We start from the raw sequence: 14,034 nt of genomic DNA on the forward strand, positions 1-14,034 counted from the left end.
TATGTGGATAAATTTCAACGGATCTGAGGGAGTGAAAATATTTATTGATATTTTTGTTTACTTGCTGAGATTTTCTCCGTTTTCACTTGCTCCTTTTTGCTCAATTGCTCAATTTTGTTCAGAGTCAGTTTGTATATTTTTGAATGCATTAGTTGTCTTCATTGTACTTTCCAATTGAGCAAATAAACTATTTATGTGGGTAAGGAGAAGGACCTAATATTGAACCATAATTCTTTCATTCAAATGCCGCAGTTCATATAATCAATATCTGCCCCACAAGTTTAAGAACGTTTTATTTTACGGCGGTAGAACTTAGTTGCATACGGCGGGACCAAAATGCTGTTAAAAAACCGAATTTTGCAGAATCAGCGTCTGGAATCAAGGAAACTATTGGAGAGTGCACTATAGGAAATATTTCGCATATTTTGCTCCCAATTTTTTCTTTTTTTTCGTATTATTAAATGAACCATATTTTTTAATTAGAATACTTTATGAACACTAATAAAAACTTTTATATTTTTGACTTCATAATCAGGAAACTAAACCTAAAAAAATGACGCGAAAGCTTATGTTTTTTGCTGTGTGATTTATTTTCAAATTATAGACAAAAAACCCTGAACATGAAATTTTAACATGTCTAGTACTCATATAAAAAAAAACTGTTTTTCAACAATGAGAGTGAGCAAGACGGAAATAGCGTCGGTTCAACTACTCAGATTAAAATAAAAATAAATTTACTTGGGGATGCAAGTCCCTCACCGATGAACGTTATCCAGGTCCCTGAACATATGTCGTAAGACCACTAATACCTCCTCAAAACTTTCGGAAACTCGTCAACGGACTTCACTCACCACTCGCCACCGTCTCTGCTGCTATGTCTTTCGCATGAATTCTCTACTTCCCCGAACTTAGAACTTCGCGACAACTCTGTTTGTCCTCGAATTTTATTGCTTCCCGACACGGCCTTCCTGACCTACCACACATCCCTGTAGGTTGAATTTCTAGATTCCTCAAAAAATCAAGAAAACATCGGTTATATTGGTTTTTATATTCGTAGCCTTTAATTTAATTTATTCATTGATTCTTTTCATCATTGTTCTCTTATACAGTTACAAACTACATGAGTCGCTTTCCACAGACAATTTCATTAATTAACATAAACTTTTCATTCTTTTTTTTTAGAGCCATTCTTAATTCCAAACAATTCATCGTTTACATAACCTAAATTCGTCCTTTAATTTCATTCATCATTGCCGCGCAAGCACCAGGTCACCAAGACCTCCGTCATAACACTGTTCGACCCTACGAGGCAGCTGCTATACTGCGGTCAACATTTAACAATTAACATAAACTTTTCATTCTTTTTTTTTTAGAGCCATTCTTAATTCCAAACAATTCATCGTTTACATAACTTAAATTCGTCCTTTAATTTCATTCATCATTGCCGCGCAAGCACCAGGTCACCAAGACCTCCGTCATAACACTGTTCGACCCAACATTTCCCTCCTTGGGACACAGACGCACATTCACTTATGCCATCCTCAGTCATGCTCTTATGTCATGCTCTTTCCCCTCTTGGGACACAGACGCACATTCACTTGTGCAACCGCAGGCTCTACCCCATCTTGGGGCTCATCATGACTTTGGAATTCTCCTGATTAACTGTCTGTTTGGTAGCGCTCTGAGAGACTCGTGTGAGTATTTATACTTCTGCTTAATAATTAATGATTTTAATTCATATCGATCTCCATCTAATACTTTTACCACTTGAAACGGACCCTTGAACTTGGGATCAAGTTTTGTTTGATGACGCTCTTCAGTCTTTAGTAAAACATGATCACCTACGTTATACGACATAACTTTCGCCTTATTTTTGTCAAATCTTTCTTCATCGTATCGTGCATTATTCTCTATATTTTCTTTAGCTTTTTTTCTAGCATTTTCTCTATTCACTATATTATCTTCTTCATTTATTTTCAGCATACCAAAAGGCCTAGCCTCTTTCCCTATTAGCAACTCTAAAGCACTAGATTTTTTAACTCTATTTGTAGAGCAATTTAAGACGTTCGCTAGTTTCTACAGCAGTTAGCATAGCTTTTAGCGTGCTCATTACATATCCCACCTGACCATTGGCACGGCTTTCGCCCGTGGCTATTAAGTGCAACTCAATTTTATTCGATGAGCAAAATTCACATAATTTTCTGCCATCCTAAATGCATCATAGCCTCGTTTACATGGTTTATGACAGACCACCTAAACGCCTTAGGAATCACTGGTAAACAACGAGTCTTACCATTACGTTGTATCTTGCAATATAATAACCCAGTTCTAATTTCGTAAGTTTTCATTACATCTGTCTAGAGAAGATATAGAATCTACGCTATTTAATTGGTCCATGATTTTTATTATGCTATCATCTCGTTGCTGTTCGGCTATCAGCCAATTTATTATTTGTTATTGCAAACGCGGGAGCGCGGCTCAACGCTTGATGCTGCGGAGCGATCGAGAGAGCCCGGGAGAGAGCGAGACAAACGCTAGTGCATGACGTCAGATGAAGGTGGCCAATCGAATGCACGAGAGCGGGCGATGTGAACATAAGTATAAAAGAAAGTAACGTCACGAACTCAATAAATTATTGCCGGCCAAACTTCTTTCCGGCGGCTGCTTGGCCCGACATACTCCCCCCGTTGGAAGATGCTCATCATTTCAACAACTTCATAAAGGGGCAGCAGGTACCATTTGTTGATTGCCCGCCTTGTAGCTCCGGACGCCGTGCTCAGCAACGCAGCCGACACACTCCGTCGCCGTCGTCTTCATCCTCGATGCAACTGCAGCTGGGCGATGGCATCTCGGTAGCCTTTTCGCTGCCAAAGTCCAAGAGCGGCTTCAAATCCACACTGGGTAACATATGACACCACTGTGCAGATCCCGGCAAGACGCTTCTCCATGCGCTGCTCGAAGTGACGACGGTGCCTGTAATATTTCTCCTTCTCGCTGAGCACTTTGCGGAGGGGCTTATTTTTTGGTTCGGAAACAAACCTGCGATGCGACTCCACCTTCACCTGTTTTGTCTGAGGCTGAACGAGCAACTCTGACTGCTCAGCTGCCATGAGGACCTTACCATCGTCCATCGCCTCCGGAAATGTCTCCACTGATTTTAAGGAGACATTGATTTACTGATTTATTTTATTTTGTTCATTTATTGTCAGCTTACGACCCACTGTGCCACTTCTATATAACGGGGTAATATATGTATGAGCGATTGTAGCACTCTGAAAACAGCGTATGTATGTATGTCAACAGATGCTAATATTTTTCGAACAAATCACAAACCGAATAATGTTTTTTAATTTGTTTATGTTTATATGTTTTAAGCCGCGCAGCTCAAATTTTCAACGGAAAATAATTTAACAGCTTATTTTCCTATACACAATCACGTCGGGGTTCACCAAATGTTCAGTTACCGAGCGTTTTCGGGAGCTATATTCAATGTTCTAAATATTGGCTTTAGTAAAACAAGCACCGTTCAATTTCATACAATTTATTTAAAATGTTTTGGCTTTATACAAAGTGATATATGTATAGATGCGACTGCGAGGGGGTGAAGAACGAATTAGAATACAAACGCAGGAGTATAAAAGAAAGTGACGTCACGAACTCAATAAATTATTGCCGGCCAAACTTCTTTCCGGCGGCTGCTTGACCCAGCAGATTGCGTGATAAAAAGTCCACGTGTGCCATTTGGCAACCCTTTCGATACTCAATGCTAAAATCAAAAGCCTTTAAATACCCCTACTAACGGTGTACTCTTGGGGTCAATTCAGATTTTTTCTGAGTCGCTCTAAGTGAATTGCAATCGGTGTGCACAATAAATTTTCTACCATGTAAATAGTGTCTGAAGTGTTTCACTGCATTGTAAACAGCTAAGGTTTCTAGCTCATATGAGTGATATTTAGCTTCGGATACTGTCAAGCGTTTGCTAAAATATACAATTACTCTTCGTTTACCATCTATTTTGTGTATTAGTATTGCGCCATGCCCATCGGCACTGGCATCTGTATGCAATTCGATTTGGAGTTCAGGGTCAAAGATTGTCAGTACGGGGTCAGACGTTAGTTCTTTGATAATCTTTTGTCGGATCTGCTTATGCTTCTCTTTCCAATCAAACGTTTTAAGTTTAGAAGTCAACTCATAGAGCGGCTTCATTGTTTGAAGTATGATGCCAAACCTATAAATTGCCTTAACTGAGTTACAGTGGATGGTAGTGAAAGAACTGTCAGGGCTTCTATCTTACTTGGATTTGGTTTAATTTCACCATATTTCATATAGAATTCTAGGTACTCTATACCTGTGTAAAGAAAAGCGCACTTTTTTATGTTAAATGTAACTTTTTTAAACCTGCCTCAGACAAAACTCTCAGCACTATGTCTAACCTTTCATATGCTTCCTCCTTTGTTTTTGCTACAATCAGCACGTTGTCTATGTAGACCACTACGTAGGAATAGGCTAATTCACCCAGGGCTCGCACTATGGCACGTTGCAAAATAGAAGAGACATTTTTTAGCCCAAATGGCATCACCAGAAATTCACACTGACCTTCTGGGGTAACGAATGCTTTCTATGGAGTCAGGATGGATCGGTATTTGATAAAATCCGCTGGCCATGTCTAAAGTAGAAAAATATTTTCCGCCTCGCAAGCAATCTATCTGATCAGAAATCAATGGCAACGGGTACTGATCTGAGATTGTGTTTGAATTTAGCTCACGAAAATTAATACACAGTCTGTTGCTGCCACCTTTTTTTTTTGACTACTAGCATTGGACTTGCAAATGGTGAATTGCTTGGACGGATCACATTGGATTTAATCATTTGGTCTATTTTTTCCCTAACTAATAGCTTTTCATCTACACTGAGCCGATAAGGGTGCCTTTGAACAGTTTAATTCTTGTCTATCAAACGAATTTCTAATACTACTGTGGTTACGCGTTTAGTTGGGATTCCATTTATAAAATTGTTAGAGTAATTTTTCAATATGTTTTTTAGTTTACATTTATCAATTTTACTTAATTCTATGTTGGTATCAAGTACATTTTCAAAATTGGATGTATCTTCATGTATAGCATCAATAACCCAGGCCGACAATTTCCAACTTTTTTTTTCCTCCACGCATAATTTTACCTGCTCCATAACCTTTGGGCTCCCCTGAACCGAAGTCCAGAACAAACATAGGTTCCATCACCCACAGTTTCCGCCGTACACCTAAGAGAAGAAATTGATCAAATTTTACGATATATTGAATTATGTAGGTCGTGTAAAGGCGATGACCATCATTGTTTCTAGTATATATCATTTTTGAAATGTATGTGTACCGACGAAAATTAAAAAATGGTATCTAGCAGTATTCCAAAGATATGGTAACTGCTAGATACCATTTTTTAATTTTAATTGGTACACATACATTTAAAAAATGATATATACTATAAAAAATGATGGTCATAGCCATCAATTTCTTCTCTTAGGTATACCGCGGAAACTGTGGGTGATAGAACCTATGTTTGTTCTGGACTTTGGTTGAAGGGAGCTTAAAGGTTATGGAGCAGTTGAAATTATGCGTGGAGATTTTTTGCTGTTAGCCTGTGTAATCTTAGTTTCGTAAATATTAAATTTGTCTGTTTCGATCATAACACCAAAACCAAGCTGGAATATATCTTGTCCAATCATGATGTCATGCTTTTAATAATCGTCTAATACGACATGGAACAAAATTTCTAAACTAAACTGTGATATTTGAATCGTAGACAAAATCTGCAAATGGCTCTTAACAATATTGTCGCCAATTCCTCGTAGTACAATTAAATTATTAAATCTTTTTCCATCAATTTTGTTACTTAATTTTTCTTTTATCAAAGAACACTCGGCACCCGAGTCAAAAAAAAATGGAAAGGTCTCACCCCTTTGATAGAATAAGCCTTTGGACTGAAGAACTTGACATATATCCATGCGCTTTCCTTGTACTCGCCGTTTCCACTGATACTATCTTTGGTGCATACAGAAGCAATATGTCCAGCCTCACCACACTTGTAGCATCTTATGTTTGAACGGTCCTTTACTCCAGACACGCTGCTTCCACTGTAGTCCTTTCCTTTGGTGGAGAATTAGCTCTCCATGCGAGCGCGGCATTGGGCGTATTTGTGGCCAATTTTTCCACAACTATGGCATTTTACCTGCGACTGCATTCGTGGTTTTTTCTTGTCCAAGTTTGACGAAGATTCATCACTTTCGTTTTTACGCTTCTTGAAGGCGTAAGCCTGCAGCTGCCGATGTAGTTCATTACATGTCGTCACGCTGGTCGTAAAAACCCAAAGCAGCAAATTATTGTAAATTTGCGTCATTTGGGCTAAAGCTATTGACACCGCAATCTCTTCCAGCTCCGTATATTTCCACTTGAATAGTAATAGCGTAACGAAGCGACTGCCATATTCAGCAAAGCTTTCTCCAGATCTGGGATGCATTGCCTCTTAATCTTTTTTTTTATTGATGCGGCAGCACAGTGAGTTCCGCTCACGTTCGTTATCATAACTAGACTACTGCATTTCCTCTCACCGATCATTAAGCTCAACCATGCTCTCTGAGCATTCTCTCAAGTTGAGCCTCTGTCGTCATCTCTTTCCATCTCAAAACTTTCGGTAACTCGTCAACGGACCTCACTCACCAGCAGAGACTGCTACCGTCTTTCGCATGAATTCTCTACTTCCTCGAACTTAGAACTTCGCGACTACTCTTTTTGTCCTTGAATTTAATTGCTTCCCGACATATATAAAATTTTCATTATCATCCCGTTTGACAGGGTGATCGACTTGCAATAAATTTTTGTTTTATTTTTAATATTAAGAATAAAACGTGTAAAATTGAGTTAAGTTGGTGAGTTTCATAAGTTTGAAATCGATCTATTTAAATTAGTCGAAATTCACCCAGCGATTTGAGATTTGTGGGATAGAAAATCTTTTCATGCCAATTATTTGAAAAAATTTTGGAAAAATATTTAATAAATTAGTTCATCATTCGATTACATATTTTATTTAACATAAGAAAACAGAATTCTTCAGTTTCAGTTGATTTCACACTTAAATGCTAAAGCATAGTGGCATAATATAATATGCGAAATGAAAGTACAAAATACACATGGAAAAGGCTGCAGAATACGATACGCCTAACTAAAAACCTAACTCGCTCCGTCCAGATTCTCTGCGCAGACTTCCGTGATTTCAGTTTTTGATTGTGGTCTACCAATATACCCACATGTACATTGTATAGTATATCCTTTTAAAATATTTGTTTATAAATAAGTGTATTGCAAAGTGGCGTTGAAGATGACAATGGATTTTTAAATAATATTATTTAATCTAAAAAGCTTTTAAGAAAGGGTTTGTTAACAGAAAATGTATTAATATCATTTGTTTCCATTGCTGTCTATATATTTAAATTAAAATTTAAATGAATTTATCCACAAACACAGCTGATTGACAGTGGATCGTATTACGTTAAGTTAAAAAAATACATTCACCCTGGAAAGAATAACCTTTTTTGCTCGTCAACCAGCTGAGCAAAGTTCATCCACACTGGAAAGAAAAAATTTTTTTCTCGTAAACCATTTTTTTCAATCTGAGTACTAAGCTTTAAAACTAAATTTTTAGTACATGTGTGTGTTAGTATTCTGTCCAGTTAATGTATGTATTTTTAATATATATTTTTTAGGCCCTACTAACAAATGACTTTGTGTTTCTGTGGATTGTACTTGAGCGTTGGGGGCAGTTGAGGCCATTTTAAAGCTGAATGTTATTAATTTAAATGAAAATTATAAAATAGTGGCTAATATTTTTGAACGAGTTACGGCAATACTTTGCGATGAAGTTGCATTTACGTTTTCCCATTTAATGTCGTCCCTTATTTATAGCAAAAATAACCGCCAGCAAGCTTCTGTGACGCAGTTTTCTTGCAAAATATCGGTAAATCTGAATTAAGTGATGTTCAGCAAAATTTAATGTGCCGATGGTTTCCGTAATTAAAGTTAAGTAATAAGTTGAATACGGATATTTATCACTGGACCCTGTCAGGAATTTTTTGCATACGTGTGGTGTGTGTATGCATGCCATAAACGGTTGCCACTCAAATCTCTTGGTATTGGGTTTCTTCTGAGTTGGCTGGTTTTGCTCGCCACGGTCAGCCGGTCATTCTTACCACTGATATTGCTGATTTCGGTTTCTGGCCCGAATTCAGTTATTTTTGGGTGCAGTCAAACAATCAATAATTTTAAAATTAAACGAGACCAGTATATACAGCCATATATAGTTAGTATTTTTAGGGACTTATTTAAAGTATTTAAAGGCTTATGTCGGGTCCAGCAGCCGCCGCAAGTCTGGCTGGCGATAATTTATTGAAATGGACATCCGTGACGGCACTCTGTTCTGTCGCCGTTGTTACCCCGTCCGCTCTTGTTCGCTCGTTATATCTCTTTTCGCGTCGCCCGCTCTCGTGCATTCGACCACCTGCATCTGCCGCCATATCTCGGTCGCTCCTCAGCATCAAGAGTTGAACCGCCCCCGCGATTTGACTTCAATTCTTCGGTCGAACTTCAACCCTTTAAACCTAGCACAAATTTGTAATCATCAAAATCCAAAAAAAGTTCAAAATAAATTACGCTTATACATATAAATCAAACCGAATTTTTGTTTGTTTAAAACCTGGAATTCTGAACTTATTTACAGCTGTTGGAAACGCTCGGTAACTCGGTAACAGCTGCCAGAAAACGCTCGGTCGACATTTGGTGAACCCCGACGTGATTGTGCTTGGGAAAATAATTAGTTAAATTACTTTCCATTGAAAAGTTGTGCTGCGCGGTTTAAAATATGACGGAAATTAAAACATAAAAAAAACATTATTTGGGTTGTGATTTGTGCGCGAAATATAAACATCTATAGGCATACATAGGCATATTGTATCCGTTGTTCGCAGAGTGCTACAATCGCTTATACTAATATATGTAAGTTAAGGTGTCCAATGGTTGGTCACCTGATAATGAGTACTCCGTTCATGGTTCGATGTGTAGTTACAATTTATTATTCGCTTCTTAGTTTAACAATTTGGTTGATAGTAGATCGAGAATAGGATGTTAAGGGTACAATTTGTAGATTAGGTTCAGGATGTTCAGGTTCAGCTTCGATGCTCAGAGGTCCGGAGAAGACTGACTACGCAGAGTTGAGGCCCTCCGGTCGTCGGTTCGGAATTGGCTGATCTCCCACTCCAATTCTATACGCGGTGTCAGCGTGTGTGGTGTCGGCGTGTGTGGGGTCGGCGGATGTGGAGTCAGCTATCCGGTGTCCAGAGTCAGCGTAACACTTATAGTTTTGTGTCGGCTCTCCCGCAACATTTTAGTCAGCGTACATAGTTGCACACTTGTGACTTAGTTGCACTCTTGCGACATAGCCGAAAGTACTTGAACCCACAGCACTTGAATATTGGGAATTGTGCTTATGTTGTGGATTCGGGTTTAAGAGTCTGGGTCGAGTTCAGGGCGTAGTGGTAGGGGCGAATAATGCTGAGCAAAGGGAGGGGCTCGAATGTGCCGGGTGATAACTCCTCCCCCTCTAAAAGTCTGCGTCCCGCAGATCAATTAACAGAATGGTGGGCTGTTGTCGAATAGTCGAGCGTTGATCCAAATTTTTGCTGGTCAACGCTTTCGGTGATCATCTTCTCCGAGTTGAGTACCGCATTCCAGTCCTCTGCATCCAGTGATCCTGCTATCCATTTCCAGGCTGAACCCAGCCAGTTTACCGCTCGAGCTCTGCGTGATGATGGCCTCATCACTCTGTTCATCCCTTCCGCTGCCTGCTCCAGGTAATGCCTCGTTATAGTGTTGATACGTTGATCCGGCAGGGTTGCCGCATCCCGGCTAGTTTCGTCCACTAGCTGCATCATCCTCGATATGTCGATGACGTGAACCAGTTTGAGCATTCCGTTGATGCGCCATACTCCTCCTTGTTGCAGGGGTACGACGGGTGCGTCGTATTAGTATATGCGCGCGGCTGATGTGAGACCGACGATTGTGAGGCTTGTAGGGCATTGATCGAGAAGGAAAGGAAAGCTTGTGTATGTACTATCCGCGCTTATAATATTTGTGTATTCATGCTTAAATTATTTGTGTATTTGTGTGTATAATATTTGTGTATTCATGCTAAAATTATTTGTGTATATAATATTTGTGTATTCATGCTAAAATTATTTGTGTATTTGTGTGTATGTTAAAATAGAGAAATGTTTTGTGTGTGTGTTAAAATGTTTTGTGTTAAAAATAGAAAAATATTCTATGTGCATGTTAAAAAATAGATAGGTTCATAAAGCGCTCTTCAATTCCTCAAGTCTGATTTAAGCAAAATTTTTCCTGATCTAGTTTTAATTGTGACTCCGCGATTCTCTTGTACCTCCTCCGGTCTGAAACGTTGTTTTTCTTTAGTTTTAATTTGCTTATTAGCGACGAAAACCTTATCCCCCGACTCATATTGTCTAGGTTCAGTCCTATTGTTATTATGCCTTATATTGACCATAGTCTGGTTTCGCTCTTTTAAGTAGGGGTATGTTATAGTTCTATCTCCAATGTTCGGAGGTAGTTTAGTACCGTTGGGCAAAGGAGACCCCTTTCGTTGTCCGACACTATCATTCTAGGTAACGTAGGGCCTATAGCAGTGCTTCGCGGTGAATTGATTTTTTACCAATCTCTGCGTTATTCGAATTTTATACAACTTAAAATTCTGAAAGCATGGATTGGAAGAATGGGGTCTTGAGTACTAGTACGTATTCCGACCTACTAAACAATGCGTAATTCTAACATTGTCAGCAGCAGATTCGACGTAAAAGGGAGTGGGTAATGGGGTGGGGCCGGTATCGATAAGTAACTTTAACTTGTTGCCATTCTTCGCGACGTATTCTATGAATGGCACGCTGGATAGGCGTCCGTCATAAAATTTACCTCATCGCTAACGTTCTCGTCGTCAGCCTTATGGTATGGGACATCGTACTCGAGGCTCGTGTCGTTGGCGCTCACCGCTTCGTCTACGTAAGTAGTTTGACAAGCGGAATTTTGCGTGTCGTCCTCAGGCATTGTCACCACGCTAGACGGAACCGCCGTCATGTGGTACAATCTTTGTGCCTTCTTGAAGGGATTCGGGCCGGATGAAGTATTTTGGGACCCATACACGGAGTCGTTTCCACGGCGTATGCCAAAGCCGGACTGATACGACTGACCAGACCGATTTGATTCCATCTTAATGGCTGGTCGTGGTCCCTGGAATCTATTAAAGCCCCGTGAATTACCGGATGAACCATCATTAAAGGTTGCGCCCACCGGTGCCCTCACTGGTGATTGGAACGAAGGCGGAAACCGTGGGGCTATTGGAGGCGCATAGCGTGATGCGTTTGTTGGGTAGCGGGGTTGGAAAAATGGGGTGAACTTATTTGTGTGTTCCATTCGTGCATTACCCCTGACCGATACATTTTGCAGCTCTAGGCAAAAGGAATATGCCTCCGGCAAATTTTTCGGACCCCGGATGATCAGTAATTTAGAGGCATCGCCGTTGAGTCCTCTTACAAAAACATCCAGTGCTTTGTCCCTATACATCTCGATCAGGGCACTGGCCACGTTAGGCGCGTGCTCTGATTGTTTTAATTTGTTTAGGATCAAGGAAAAGTGATTATTGACATCATTGTAGAATTGATCTAGGGTTCTACCTGCCTGTGTCAATTGGCTTAATTGATACTCAAGGGTTCGGACGTCTCGCTTGTCGGCGTAGTGAAGCGAAAGGACCCGCTTAATTTCCGACCAATCATCGTCTTCTACATTGTAAGAAGAGAGCGCCAAATCGGCGTCACCTCTTATTTTATGTCTAATACAAAGAATGATGGTCCTGTACAAGGGCTTGCCTATAATGATTTCATAATCATTGACAATGGCTTGCGCCCTGTTAATCCAGGACACGAATTTCCCGGGCTCCCCTTCAAAAGTCTGGAGTTCCTTAACGCAATCTGGCAAAGTAGAAGTTTCCCTCAGTTCATATTCGGTGCGCGGACGGACCAGGGGAACGGGTTGGATCACCGCTGGATTACGTCTTTCATGGTCTTGCTCGAGTGTAGCTACCCTCGTTCCGACTTTCCTAATATCTTCCTTAACTGCGGCTCTCGTCGAATTTCTGCAGGGTGGCCTTGATTTCTTCCATTTCAAGAGGAAGGGGAAAATGTTTTATTTAGGAAAAAATACTATAGACCTATGCCAAGGGGTCCCAAGAGAATGACGTGTAAGTCGTATAAAAAAATAGTACGTAAGTAAGCAATTTAATTTTAAAAATTTTTGAAATATAATTCTTAGTATTCGTAAATGATGGTTGTACTTTTTGTTTTTGTTCTTGTTTCTTATAATATAATTTTTAATATTTGTTTTTATAATTTTTGGTACTCGTAAATGGTGGTTGCAATTTTTTGTTTTTCTTCTTACAATATAATTTTTAATATTTGTTTTTTATTTGGAATATAATTTTTGGTATCCGTAAATGGTGTTTGAATTTTTTGCTTTTCTTCTTACAATATAATTTTTAATATTTGTTTTTTATTTGGAATATAATTTTTGGTATTCGTAAATGGTGTTTGAATTTTTTATCTTTTGAGGAGGAAGGGAGGAAGCGCTTTACTCACCCTTTACAAGTGTTTGTGTGTTGATATTGGAGTACTCATGTTCGTCTTCAAATTCTTCTGATGATTAGAAAAGGAAATTTTTTTAAATATGAGGAATATCAGAATATAATATTATCTAATTGTAATAGGGTGTAGAGTGAGTGTGTACTACGGGTGCTGTTTTGTTGCGTATATTGCATACTTTTAGTTTTCCTTTTTTGTTGCATACTTTAATTTTATTTTTGTTGCATACTTTCAGTTTTTTCTTTTTGTTTCGTTTTAGTTTTTCTTTTTTGTTTCGTTTTTGTTTTTCTTTTTGTTTCGTGCTTTTAGGTTTTCTTTTGTTTTGTGTGTTGTAAATTCTGGTTTCGGGTTTGTCTTGTGTTTTGTATTTTTTTGGCACTGGGCGCGGTGGTCCGTATTGTTCCGTTTTAGCCCGCAGGCCTACTCAGGTACGGTTGCTCACACAACCCACTGGGCAGCTTTTTTTGGGTGCATTCCACACCTCTTAGCGTTTCCAGCAGGTTGCCACACACCATTTTATCTTTATTTGTTAGTTTATTTTTCTTGCCACACGCGAATGTGCTCACGGTGGTTCTCTTATTTTTTTATACACGGCAATATTTTAGCACTCGCGGATATGCCAGTGGCAAACCGCCGCAGTGGGTAATTCCGTTTCTTTTATTTTGTAACACAACACAACCCTTTTTTATATTTTTTTTTATTATAATTCTTGCCACTCGCGAATGTCTTCGCGGTGGTTCTCTTATTTCTTTATATGAAGCAATATTTTAGCACCCGCGAATATGCTATGGTAGCAAACCGCCGCGGTGGGTAATTACTTCATTATTTTATTACAACACATATTTTTCTTCTTTTTCTTTTTAATTTTGTTTCATATTTCGTAATTCTTTGATTTCATTTTTAATTTTCATTCTTATTTTCGTTCTTAAATTACCCGCTCTTTTCCCATACCTTAATGTTTTATTTTTACCTTCTTTTACCTCTTTATACCTTAAGGAAAGAATCCTCTACCTCTCTAAAAATTTCCCTATCTAAAAAAAAATTCTATTCTTTTATATTTTTTTTATTTAGAGGAAATGCTTTTTATTCTCGTCTTCCCCTATCTAAATTTTCATTTTTCCTTTATTATTTTTTTCCTCTTTTTTTTTTTTAAAAAACTACGTTTTTCCCAACGCTTGTTTTTACACTTTTCCCAACCATCTTCCTCACTTTTGCTCTACTCTGAAAAACTTTACGTTATTTTTTATTCTTGATTTTATTCACTTTCCCTTTTTTTTATTTTATTTTGGGAAA

This window comes from Drosophila ananassae, chromosome XL (assembly GCF_017639315.1).
Source record: "Drosophila ananassae strain 14024-0371.13 chromosome XL, ASM1763931v2, whole genome shotgun sequence".
NCBI lineage: Eukaryota > Metazoa > Arthropoda > Insecta > Diptera > Drosophilidae > Drosophila > Drosophila ananassae.